Source organism: Rana temporaria, chromosome 3 (assembly GCF_905171775.1).
Source record: "Rana temporaria chromosome 3, aRanTem1.1, whole genome shotgun sequence".
Lineage (NCBI taxonomy): Eukaryota > Metazoa > Chordata > Amphibia > Anura > Ranidae > Rana > Rana temporaria.
Genome location: NC_053491.1, coordinates 412,818,827 through 412,832,787, shown reverse-complemented (window position 1 = coordinate 412,832,787; position 13,961 = coordinate 412,818,827). Strand labels below are relative to the sequence as shown.

Genomic DNA, 13,961 nt, shown 5'->3' with positions numbered 1-13,961 from the left:
TTGAATTTCTCCGATGGGGCATACACACGGTTGGAATCTTCTAGGAAAAGAGTCCGTCTGACATTTTCCATCGGAAATTCCGATCGTGTGTACGGGGCTTTAGGGGTTTTAGGTCGATTTTGTCCTGTCACTGAATAGACCAGGGTGAATATTCTGATCCAAAAGCGCTGAACTTGGGACAGGACCACCAGACATGGAACATGGTACCCTCTTGTCCGCATCCTCTAAAGCAAAGGGGTCTCTAAACATTCTAAACAAAGGGCTGGTTTATTGTCCTTCAGACTCTTTGGCCAGCAGGGGTGGAAATTTTCCTGGCATCAGTGGGACTAAACATCTGGTATAAGGAGGAGGAATAGTGCCCCATCGTTGGAATCATAGGGAGGAATAGTGGTGTTAGTGGGAGAAATGGAGAAATGGTGCTTCACTGTCGGTGTCAGATGGCAGAATAGTGTCTTGTATCAGTGGGAGAGATAGTGCCCCAAGGGCCGGATAAAGGCAAGCAAAGGGCCGCATCCGGCCCTCGGGCCGCAGTTTGGAGACCACTGCTCTAAAGCAAAGGGGTGAAGTGCCGGGGTACATTTTCGCCAGCCTTGCCGGAACCAGGTACCACCTGGACAGCACCTTGTAATTCCCTTCCACCGGGGAAGTATTAAGTATTCCCTTGTGCACCATGGTGGTCGGCCGAAAGGGGGGCACTTAATGGTATGGCCCATGTGATAATACAAATTACACACTAAATACGCCTAATAGATCATAATACTAATGTATGTAGCAGTATAGAACATGTTATTGCAGATTCTGTCACATTTCTCTCTCCAGCTGCACTCCTATATAACAATGTGAATTCTTCACATGATTAACCCTTTGAAGTTGAGTGTGTAGTTTGCTGCTCAGTCAGTGAACTCATATTACACAGCTCCAGAGTATGAGCTCACCCTTAGTAGTCTGCTGGGGGCTGGGAGAGGAGGGGAGTGCAGGGGGAGAGGGAGGGAGCCAGGCTTCTGTGTGTTCAAAAAGTGTGCAAGGATACAGGGCTGAGACTTGAAGGAAAACTTCTATACACTGCAGCCAGGGACCATCATCAGAGCCAGGGACCATCATCAGAGCCAGGGACCATCATCAGAGCCTGGAGGCTGCTGCTACTGACCTGTAAGTGTGGGGTGGAGGTGGGTGAGGGTGGGTGCCTAATAGAGAACTTACAGCAAGCTTTTACACTGCAGACTCATAGGCAATTCACAGGCAGTACAGTATATTATGAGCAGCAGCTTGCTTCCTGAAGACCTATAGGAAGTGATACTCTGCAGGACCACCGCCTGCCTATAAAGATTGTACAAAAAAAGGTGCTCATACTTTTCAGGTGTAGTATGGGGCTGCCTCTGCAGGGGAGACACATCAGGAGGGGACATTTCTGTGTCTTGAGGGTTGACATTCTTGGGAGTGATAGTCTGCAGAGTAACAAAGCCCATTCTAAGTGATGCTCTGCAAGGAGGCAAAGTCTAAATTAGGGAGAAATAATCTGCAGGTTTAAAAAATTAACTATTTGACACTAATGCTTTTCAAATGACTTGTAGCCCTTTTCAGAAACATGGAAGTGATACTCTGCAGTTTTTATAAACTGTGTTTCTGAATATTTCACACATGAGGGAGTGATAATCTGCATGTGACACACAGCTTGGCTCTGCAGAGCTTAAACAGCAGTGAGCGATGCTCTGCAGGTAGCCTGACATTGTGAGACTGACACCTAAAGAGAAATGCTCTTCAGGTGGCACCCAGCCTAGCTCTGCAGAGTTTGCAAAGTAGGGAGTGATACTCTGCAGGCATAAAGCATGTGTATAAAGATCTCACATATTAGGATGCGATGCTCTGCAGAGGGCAGACAACCTGGTTATGCAGAACTTACACAACAGAAAGTGATAGCCTGCAGGCACAGAGTCTGTCTGAAGATCTCCTATGTTAGGGAGTGATATTCTGCAGAGATCACACAGGCAGTGTGTTGTACAGATGTTGACGTTTGTTCTCAGGGATGCTCTGCAGGGATCATTGTGAGTGTGATCCATTGTCAGCCAAGTGTGAGCCGCTCACTCATCACAATGTAATTGCTGAATATCTTGTAGCACTTTCCTTGCAGAGTCCTGTGTGTCACATACTTCACATAACAGAGCTGAGTGATGCTCTGCTACACGCTACATACATACTTCATCCTCACGTGTGATGGCCCTACGTGTATTACAGAGCATCCCCAAAGAGAGGGATGTACTGTGTGTCTACAGAGGATTCTGTGTGCAATGCTCTGCCTGTATTACATAGCATCCTAGGAGTGATTCTCTGCCTGTATTACATAGCATCCTATGAGTGATTCTCTGCCTGTATTACATAGCATCCTATGAGTGATTCTCTGCCTGTATTACTTAGCATCCTATGAGTGATTCTCTGCCTGTATTACATAGCATCCTATGAGTGATTCTCTCTCTCTCTGCCTGTATTACTTAGCATCCTATGAGTGATTCTCTGCCTGTATTACATAGCATCCTATGAGTGATTCTCTGCCTGTATTACATAGCATCCTATGAGTGATTCTCTCTCTCTCTGCCTGTATTACATAGCATCCTAGGAGTGATTCTCTGCCTGTATTACATAGCATCCTAGGAGTGATTCTCTGCCTGTATTACAAAGCATTCTATGAGTGATTCTCTGCCTGTATTACATAGCATCGTAGGAGTGATTCTCTGCCTGTATTACATAGCACTCTATGAGTGATTCTCTGCCTGTATTACAAAGCATTCTATGAGTGATTCTCTGCCTGTATTACATAGCACTCTATGAGTGATTCTCTGCCTGTATTACATAGCATCCTAGGAGTGATTCTCTGCCTGTATTACATAGCACTCTATGAGTGATTCTCTGCCTGTATTACATAGCATCCTATGAGTGATTCTCTGCCTGTATTACATAGCATTCTATGAGTGATTCTCTGCCTGTATTACATAGCATTCTATGAGTGATTCTCTGCCTGTATTACATAGCATCCTAGGAGTGATTCTCTGCCTGTATTACATAGCATCCTAGGAGTGATTCTCTGCCTGTATTACATAGCATCCTAGGAGTGATTCTCTGCCTGTATTACATAGCATTATATGAGTGATTCTCTGCCTGTATTACATAGCATCCTAGGAGTGATTCTCTGCCTGTATTACATAGCATCCTAGGAGTGATTCTCTGCCTGTATTACATAGCATCCTAGGAGTGATTCTCTGCCTGTATTACATAGCATCCTAGGAGTGATTCTCTGCCTGTATTACATAGCATCCTAGGAGTGATTCTCTGCCTGTATTACATAGCATTATATGAGTGATTCTCTGCCTGTATTACATAGCATCCTAGGAGTGATTCTCTGCCTGTATTACATAGCATCCTAGGAGTGATTCTCTGCCTGTATTACATAGCATCCTATGAGTGATTCTCTGCCTGTATTACATAGCATCCTATGAGTGATTATATGCCTGTATTACATAGTATTCTATGAGTGATTTTCTGCCTGTATTACATAGTATTCTATGAGTGATTCTCTTCCTGTATTACAAAGCATTCTATGAGTGATTCTCTGCCTGTATTATATAGCACTCTATGGGTGATTCTCTGCCTGTATTACATAGTATTCTATGAGTGATTCTCTGCCTGTATTACATAGCACTTTTATGAGTGTATTTCTGCCTGTATTTCATAGCATTCTATGAGTGATTCTCTGCCTGTATTACATAGCAACCTATGAGTGATTATCTGCCTGTATTACATAGCACTTTTATGAGTGTATTTCTGCCTGTATTTCATAGCATTCTATGAGTGATTCTCTGCCTGTATTTCATAGCATTCTATGAGTGATTCTCTGCCTGTATTACATAGCAACCTATGAGTGATTATCTGCCTGTATTACATAGCACTTTTATGAGTGATTCTCTGCCTGTATTACATAGCAATCTATGAGTGATTCTCTGCCTGTATTACATAGCAATCTATGAGTGATTCTCTGCCTGTACTATATAGCCTTTTACAGCGATTCTCTGGCCCTTTTTTCATATCTTCCTGTAGGCAATGCTCTGTATGTAATAAATATCCTTTTGTTAGTGACACTTGCATTGCCTCCTATGAATGATTGTCTGATGATAGGTTACAGCTTTTGTATTTCGATTCTAGTCTGCCATGAGTGATCCCCTCCATACCTTCTTTATCTTACTGGAAGTGATGATCTGCATTGTGAAATGCATAACCAATAATGAATGATGCTCTGCAGTTATTAGTTGTCATGGAAGACAATACTCTGCATAGCCTTTTGTAAAGTGACATTCTACATAAATGAGGTGGATGAGTGATGCTGAGCAGATTTTACAGATGGCACTTAGCATACCTCCCAACTTTTTGAGCTGGGAACTAGGGACAGAAAATGTATGTAGGCATAGGACACCCCCTGCCATGCCCCCTTAAAGGAGAATTATACGTAAAAAAAAAAAGATTACCGTATATACTCGAGTAATACCCCCCACGGCTTATACTCGAGTCAGTGTACCTGAATTCTTGACAGGCGTCCATTTTTTTTAAAGTCGCGGCTTCCTCCTGGCGTTCCGTTCCATGATAGGCATTTGACACAGTGTTCCGCCTATCATGGGGGTCCTCTCATCCTCGGACAGTTTCCCAGCAGACACTGGCCCAGATCCACGAAAAACTTACGGCGGCGTATCTATTGATACGCTGTGTAAGTTCTACGATGCTCCGGCGTATCTTTGTTTTGTATTCACAAAACAAGATACGCCTAAATGTGGGAGAGATGCATATTTACGCTGGCCGCTAGGTGGCGCTTCCGTTGATTTCCGCGTAGAGTATGCAAATTAGCTAGATACGCCGATTCTCAGAACGTACGTCCGTCCGGCGCATTTTTTTTACGTCGTTTGCGTAAGGCTTTTTCCGGCGTATAGTTACCCCTGCTCTATGAGGCGTACGCAATGTTAAGTATGGATGTCGGGCCAGCGTCGAATTTTCCGTCGTTTACGTCGTTTGCGTAAAACGTTCGCGAATAGGGCTTTGCGTAAATTACGTTAACGGCGAAAGCATTGACTATTTGCGACGTGATTTCGAGCATGCGCACTGGTATACCCCCACGGATGGCTCATGCGCCGTTAAAAAAAAATTAATTTACGTGGGGTCAAGTTGAATTAACATAAAACACGCCCACATCTTAGTCATTTGAATTTCGCGCCCTTACGCCGACACATTTACACTACGCCGCCAAAACTTACGGCGCAAATTCTTTGTGGATAAGGAACCTCCGCTCTAAGTTACGGCGGCGTAGTGTATCTAAGATACGCTACGCCGGCCTATATATGCGCCGAGGTACGTGGATCTGGCCCACTGTCTTTAGTGTTCCGCCAATCGCAGACGTCCTCTCGTTCGAGGATGAAAGAATGTCCGTGATTGGCGGAACACTGAACACAGTGTCTGCTGGGAAACTGAGTCCGAGGATGAGAGGACCTCCATGATAGATGGAACACAGTGTCAAATGCCTATCACAGAACGGAACGCCAGGAGGAAGCTGCGACTTTTAAAAAATGGACGCCTGTCATCGTAAATGGGCCGGCGTAAGCGCGCCTAATTCAAATGATGAACAGGGGGCGTGTTTTATGCTAATGACTAGTGACCCGACGTGATTGACGTTTTTAACAAACGGCGCATGCGCCGTCCGTGAACATATCCCAGTGTGCATTGCTCCAAAGTACGCCGCAAGGACGTATTGGTTTCGACGTGAACGTAAAATACGTCCAGCCCTATTCGCGTACGACTTACGCAAACAACATAAAAAGATAGGTTTGTTCCAACGTCCATATCTTGCATGGGCTGCGCTGCCTAGGGAGCAGCTTTATCTTAACGCCGGCGTATCTCTTACGTAAACGGCGTAACTAATTGCGACGGGCGCACGTACGTTTGTGAATCGGCGAATCTTGCTCATTTGCATATTTGACGTGGAAAACAACGGAAGCGCCACCTAGCGGCCAGCGTAAATATGCACCCTAAGATACGACGCGTAGGAGACTTACGCCGCACGTATCTTAGCCTAATTTAAGCGTATCTGGTTTCCAGAATACGCTTAAATTTACGACGGCGTAGATTCAGAGTTACGTCGGCGGATTCTCTCTGAATCTAGCTATTTGTATTTTCAAAGTTTCAGGGAATTTAGGGCAGGGAACTGTTTAAAAAACAAAAAAAAAATATGTGACTTCCTGTCAGTACAAATAGTGTCAGTGAACTGTAGCCGGCCGGGTCTGTGTGACTGCAGACATGTTCAATTAACGCTCATTATTTAGATATCCAGCTATGTAAACACTACATTTTTACTGCAGACAGACTGAGCAAGAAACGTGATAGTAGGTGTAAACCTGAACTACTGAATGACGTTTACTGGCCTAAAGCACAGTGTATTATAAACAATTAGGGTTAGGGGGTTAGGGGATTAGGGTTAGAGGGTTAGGGTTAGGGTTAGGGTTAGAGGGTTAGGGTTAGGGTTAGAGGGTTAGGGTGAGGGTTAGGGTTAGGGTGAGGGTTAGGGTTAGGGTTTCCCATTGAAGAATATGGCTAGGACTCAGGAATTGGAACAGGGACCTCCCCCAAAGGTCAAAGGTCAGAAGGCGGGTTCCCAGAGGTCAAATGTCACAGGGCATGGCTGACCCACCCCCACCAAAGTGTACCGCCTATCCCCCAACTAAGTCGGGGAATGAACAAGTCGGGGACATGCACTCCAGCGGTGGCCGCATGGCATTTCTCAGGGTGGGTTTGTTGATGGTGACACAATGGGGTTTATTTATCAAAACTGGAGAGTGCAAAATCTGGTGTAGCTATGCATTGTAGCCAACCAGCTTCTAACTTCAGCTTGTTCAATAAAGATTTGGCAAAAAACTTGGAAGCTGATTGGTTTCTATGCAGAGCTGCACCAGATTTTTGCACTCTCCAGTTTTAGTAAATCAACCCCAATGGGACATGGTTGTGTAATAGTTGTTAAAATGGCTACTTGTAGTCCCCATCAGAAGCCTGTGTGACAGGGTAACAACGCAAGAGAGCAGATGGGAGACAGGGGCCGAGTATTTTCACTAGGGTTGTCCCGATACCACTTTTTTAGGACTGAGTACAAGTACCGATACTTCTTTTCAAGTGCTCGCCGATACCGAATACCGATACTTTTTTAAAAATGTGTCCCCAAATGCAGCCATGTCCCCCCACAAATGCAGCCATGTCCCCCCACAGATGCAGCCATGTCCCCCACAGATGCAGCCATGTCCCCCCACAGATGCAGCCATGTCCCCCCACAGATGCAGCCATGTCCCCCCCATATATGCAGCCATGTCCCCCCATATATGCAGCCATGTCCCCCCCATATGCAGCCATGTCCCCCCATATCCAGCCATGTCCCCCCATATCCAGCCATGTCCCCCCATATGCAGCCATGTCCCCCCATATCAAGCCATGTCCCCCCCATATCCAGCCATGTCCCCCCATATGAAGCCATGTCCCCCCATATGCAGCCATGTCCCCCCATATGCAGCCATGTTCCCCCCATATGCAGCCATGCCCCCCCCCATATCCAGCCATGTCCCCCCCTTATATACAGCCATGTCCCCCTTACCTACATGCTGCCATGCCGCGCCGCTTGGGTAATACGGGTCGGGGAACATTACAGCTTTCATTTGAATAGCTGTAGTCTTTCGCGCTGCGTATAGACACTCCCCCTTGCTCGGGATTGGACAGTTCACCCGAGCAAGGGGGAGTGTCCATACGCGGCGCGGCGGGAAACACTACAGCTATTCAAATGAAAGCTGTAATGTTCCCCGCCGTATTACCCAAGCGGCGGCGGCAGCGGGGATGCGGCGGGATGCGGCGGCGGGGGGGGGGGAAGTATTTTATTTAGGTATCGGGGGTATTTGCGGCAGTACAAGTACTCCCGCAAATACTCGGAATCGGTCCCGATACCGATACTAGTATCGGTATCGGGACAACCCTAATTTTCATCCTAAAATAGGACGTGCTTGAACAAGGACCTTCATGGCAGGATCTCCAGCTTTTCAAGTATTCACAGCGCTTCACTTTTTCCACATTTTATTATGGTATATCCTTATACCAAAATGGATTAAATTTAATATTTTCCTCAAAATTCTACAAACAATACCCCAAAATTGAAAAGTGAAAAAAGTTTGTTTGAAATCTTTGCAAATTTATAAAAAAAAAAAAAATGAAATAATCCCATGTACATAAGTATTCACAGCCTTTGCCGTGACACTCAAAATGTAACTCAGGTGCATCCTGTCTCCACTGATCATCCTTGAGATGTTTCTACAACTTCATTGCAGTCCACCTGTGGTCAATTCAGGTGATTGGGCATGATTTGGAAAGGCACAAACCTGTCTATAAAAGGTCCCACAGTTAACAGTGCATGTCAGAGCACAAACCAAGCCATGAAGTCCTAGGAATTGTCTGTAGACCTCCGAGACAGGATTGTATCAAAGCACAGATCTAAAGAAAGGTACAGAAAAATGTCTGCAGCATTGACCGTCCCATTGAGCATCATCTGTAAATGGAAGAAGTTTGGAACCACCAGGACTCTTCCTAGAGCGGACTGCCTGGCCAAACTGAGCAATCGAGGGAGAAGGGCCTTAGTAATGGAGCTGACCAAGAACATGATGGTCACTCTAACAGAGCTCCAGCATTTCTCTGTGGAGAGGAGAACCATCCAGAAGACCAACCATCTCTGCGCACTCCACCAATCAGGCCTGTATGGTAGAGTGGCCAGACGGAAGCCACTCCTCAGTAAAAGGTAAATGACAACACTGCAAATTGCCAAAAGGCACCTGAAGGACTCTCGGAGCATGAGAAATAGAATTCTCCGGTTTGATGAAACAAAGATTGAACTCTTTGGCCTGAATGGCAAGTGTCATGTCTGGAGGAAACCAGGCACCACTCATCACCTGGTCTATACCATCCCTACAGTGAAGCATGGTGGTGGCAGCATCATGCCGTGGGGATCAGCAGTAGGAACTGGGAGACTAGTCAGGATCAAGGGAAAGATGAATGCAGCAATGTACAGAGACATCCTTGATGAAAACCTGCTCCAGAGTGCTCTGGACCTCAGACTGGCTGAAGATTCCTCTTCCAACAGGACAACGACCCTAATCACACAGCCAAGATAACAAAGCAGTAACAAAGCAGTGGCTACGGGACAACTTTGTGAATGTCCAGCCAGAGCCCAGACTTGAACCCGATTAAACATCTCTGGAGAGATCTGAAAATGGCTGTGCACTGATGCTCCCCATCCAACCTGATGGAGCTTGAGAGGTCCTGCAAAGAAGAATGGGAGAAACTGACCAAAAATAGGTGTGCCAAGCTTGTAGCATCATACTCAAAAGACTTGAGGCCCTAATTGGTGCCAAAGGGGCTTCAACAAAGGCTGTGAATATTTATGTACATGGGATTTTGTTCCTTTTTTATTTTTAATACATTTGCAAAGATTTCAAACAAACTTCTTTCATGTTGTCATTATGGGGTATTGTTTGTAGAATCCTGAGAAAATATTGAATTTAATCCATTTTGAAATAAGGCTGTAACATAACAAAATGTGGAAAAAGTGAAGAGCTTTGAATACCTTCGTGATTGGGTTTACATCTACTTTATTGTGCAGAAAGGTAACCCATACCATCTGATAACATGACATCTTTTAACTCTAAAATGTGAATACTGAGTGATTGTTATGGTTACTGCTCTATGCACATTCTGTTTTGCTTAGACGTGCTATGCTGCAATGGTTTGCACTCTGCTGTACAATGCATTGGTTATCAATTCACAAGGAATGGCACTGCAATGTACCGTATTTATCGGCCTATTGCGCGCACCCGCGTATAGCGCGCACCCCTGATCTGGACGTGAAATTCCTGTTTTTTATTTTTTTATTACTTAGTTTTGGTGTCTTGCCCGGCGTCCATCGGCGGCCTTGTCCGGTCCGGCGTCCGTCTGCGGCCTTCGTGGTGTCCTCCCCGCTTGTCCCGCGCTGTCTCTGAGCCGATCCCCACTTCCCGCGCTGTGTTTGAACGCTGCCGCGCCGCCGACATATGCCGAGCGCAGTACACTCAGGCACGCTCGGCTCCTCTCGGCTTCTCTCGCATAACCACGAGGGGAGCCGAGCATGGCCAAGTGTACCCGAGTGTACTGCGCTTGGTATATGTCGGCGGCCGCGTTCAAACACAGCGTGGGAAGCGAGTATCGGCACCCACGATTTTGCCCTGATTTTAAGGGCAAAAAAGTGCGTGGTATACGCCGATAATAGAGCAGGTACACTGGCATGTGTTCTTAGCACGCTGCCACAGTTTACCGTACAGTTTTTAAGATGGGCAAAAGGGACACCCTTTAGTAAAAAAAAAAAAGCAGGCGAAAGACAGACCCCTGCCATGACTCCAGTTACATGAACGACAAAAAGCCTCTTTCCCACCTGAGCATTTTGTAAGCTGTAAAACGCTTAAAGCTGAACTTTACCAATAACAACTTGATAAAAACAATGTTCTTTGGCAAGGAACATACATTCCACATAATTATCTATGATACCAGAAGTGGTGTGTTCTTAAAATTGCCTCCAGCATTGGTTGTGTTTCTTTTTGCCAGAGGCTGCCATTTTGCTGAAGCCCAGAGCCCCTAAGCTCTAAGCAGCAGTAAATCTTTAGACTGCCAGCAGATTGGACTCTAGTGGCTCAGATTTTTGCCACAATGCCAAAAAAGGAAAGCAACTGGGCATGTGCAGAGCAGAGTGAGACATTATATTACTGGATTTTATAGGCACTTATTTTTAATGTTTTACAGCTATATCTGAAAAAGGGGCCAAAGGTGATTTAGCGGGACTTAATTTTCTGACTAAAGTTCCACTTTAACATTCAAAATCCTATGGTTTTCATTTGTACCTGTTCACACTTTAGTGCAGTGTCACTTGTAAACAATAAAGTACATAAGCTTTATTTGAACTACAAGTTTCAGGTGTTTTTGACCCACTTCAATGAAAACGCCCCCAAAAAGTGTAAAAACGTGCCTATTGAAAATCGCATTGTCTATGGCCTGCCTAAACACCAGCAGTGATCATTGTATTCGGCTGGTGGGAAAGGCTCTCCGCCAGCAGAACACAATAGCTCTGTGGAAGGGATTCCCCCATTAGCACTGACTGTGTTAATAGGGGAATCAAGCAATTTTCTTTCCTTCAACCTGTGGTTAAAAATAAGAAAATTGCATAATGTATGGCCTGAATAAGTGTGAATGCAGACTGAAGAAGGAATAGCAAGACTATTATAGGCTCAATTCACAAAGCTTAACATATGGGGATCTTTATTTTAGCCATGTGACTATAATTTTCAAATCTTATTGGACTTAGATGAAAATAACTGTCACTTAAATTAATGAATCTTTATCCCGGTGTGTTAGCTATGTGAATTCCTTCATATGTATGAAAAGGGTTCAGTGCTGTAGCATTAGCTATTTAAATGCTCCCCATAAATGTGCCCCCACCCCAGGCACACAGTGTTCTGCAGACTTCTCTGGTTACCCATTCAGGGGAACTTCCTCCCTCTGATGGATAATCCTGAAGTCTGTTTTCCCCAAAATGAACCCCTTCTCTAAAAGCAGAGGACTGATCAGCTAGGTTGGGTCTATGTAGAGATTTATGAACAATACAGAAACTTCCAATTGCAGGAAGTGGAGTTATTGTTTTAGTGTTAATAAATCCTTGGGAGAACTGCAGGGGCCCCCCTCATTAATATTTTGATCGGTCTTTGCTTGAAATATCCTTATTTCTCAGAGTGACATTCCACTAAACATTTTTTTTAAGTTTTGGATATAGCAGGGAAGGACTAGAACATCTTCCAAGCTTTCATTACTGTTTTTATTACTGTTGGTGTCACCTTTGAAGACATTTATTCTCAGTCTATTTCAGAGGTCTCCAAACTGTGGCCCTGGGGCCGGATGTGGCCCTTTGCTTGCCTCTATCTGTCCCTTGGGGCACTTTTCCTTTCACTGATGCAAGACACTATTCCTCCCACTGACATCAACAATATAATCCGTATGGCATCTCAAGTCACCATTTTTCAAGTATAAACTGGGGTACAATGGTAGGAACAGGGCTGTCTTAATGAGAGGGCACTCCTGGGCACTGCCCAGGGGCCCCAGCTGCATGGGGGCCCCTGCACTTTCCCCAAAGCAGCTGGTCCTTGAGCCGTCCTACCTACTTGATGTATTTACCTGCACTGTCTTCTTTGTAGGGGCCCCAGAGCATTACTTTGCCCAGGGGCCCATGATGCTATTAAGACGGCCCTGGGTAGGAACCCCAACTGTCATCCATAATTTCTGAAATTCTGATGTCAGATCTCAAGTGGACAGTGGATGGAGATCAAGCGACCAGAACAAACAACCTTTGAATGTTTTCTTTTGGAGGAATGCTGGATCAATTTTGTTGGAAATGTTCACACAATCTCCATTGGTTCCGCATTTATAATTCCCAACATGCTGTACATTCTCAGGAAACAGCTTTCTGTAAACATAAGCAAAAAAACATCCATCGTATCTAGGGTTGCCACCTGTACGGGATTCACCCGGACAGTTCGGGTTTTGAATCATGTGTTCGGGTTTCAGTCCACCCGAAACTCGGACACAATAGTCAGACGGAAATGTGGCTCAGAACAGGGTGAGAGGGGGCACTATGCACGCCACATTACTATTGTCTTTGGATTGCACAAAGGTGTCCCACGTCTGTTACAAACATATAGTTAAAGCGGGGGTTCACCCGTACATAACAATTTTTTCCCTTAGCTTCATGCTCATTTTGTCTAGGGGAATCGGCTAGTTGTTTTAAAATATGAGCTGTACTTACCTGTTACGAGATGCATCTTCTCCGTCGCTTCCGGGGTATGGGCTGCGGGACTGGGCGTTCCTATTTTGATTGACAGTCTTCCGAGAGGCTTCCGACGGTCGCATCCATCGCGTCACGATTTTCCGAAAGAAGCCGAACGTCGTTGCGCAGGCGCAGTATAGAGCCGCACCGACGTTCGGCTTCTTTCGGCTACTAGTGACGCGATGGATGCGACCGTCGGAAGCCTCTCGGAAGACTGTCAATCAAGAAGGAACGCCCGCTCCCGAAGACCCATACCCGGAAGCGACGGAGAAGATGCATCTCGAAAACGGTAAGTACAGCTCATATTTTAAAACAACTAGCCGATTCCCCTAGACAAAACGAGCATGAAGCTAAGGGGATAGTTTGAAAAAATTGTTTTATGGGTGAACTCCCGCTTTAATGCTGTTAAAATGTTCGGGTTTGGCTTTAAGAAAAAGTGGCAACCCTAATCATATCTCTTCATGACAGCCAGATGTGGGTCCATCCACACAGCAGTGATGGTTCAGATTAGTTATGAGATCATTTCTTAGTGGTTGATATGGCTCATTGCGCTTTGCACTCATAGAATAAGGCCACCAATGTGTGTGGTCAACATAAGGCCCTCCTTCCTTTCTTGTGCCTGACCAGTAATCATCTTGGTCTAGGAGGTTTACCATGTGCATTCCTAGCAGAGCTCACACATGGAGAGCACCCAGGGAGCGATCACGCACACTGCGCCTCTGTTCTATGATAGAAGTGAAATGGGAAGCTGTACCAAACATTTTACATTTCATTAACCCTAAACAATGTGTAGGCTTGTCTACCAGCATTCGTAATATAACATCCAGCTCCAATTTCTATATGGAATTGAAAGGAGATGATCATAGCTGCAGTGAGCACCTGTCCGTAACTCCCATATTGCTTTGTGCAGCACATTGCAGGCATTGTGATCTAGGAGATATTATCATTATTAATCACTTCCAAGATGAAGAGCACCACAAATAAGCAGTATCTTAATCCCAGCTGGTTCGTT

The 13,961-nt window shown here is 45.3% G+C and overlaps 1 protein-coding gene across 1 annotated transcript in view; it reads left to right on the top strand.

The window, feature by feature from the left end:
• The first annotated feature begins 1,008 nt into the window (after positions 1 to 1,008).
• LOXL2 (lysyl oxidase like 2) overlaps positions 1,009 to 13,961 on the top strand; it is a 111,779-nt gene continuing 98,826 nt past the window's right edge. The window contains exon 1 of the mRNA XM_040346078.1: positions 1,009 to 1,149. The gene's annotated coding sequence lies outside the window, so the exon portion shown is untranslated. The remainder of the gene's footprint in view (positions 1,150 to 13,961) is intronic.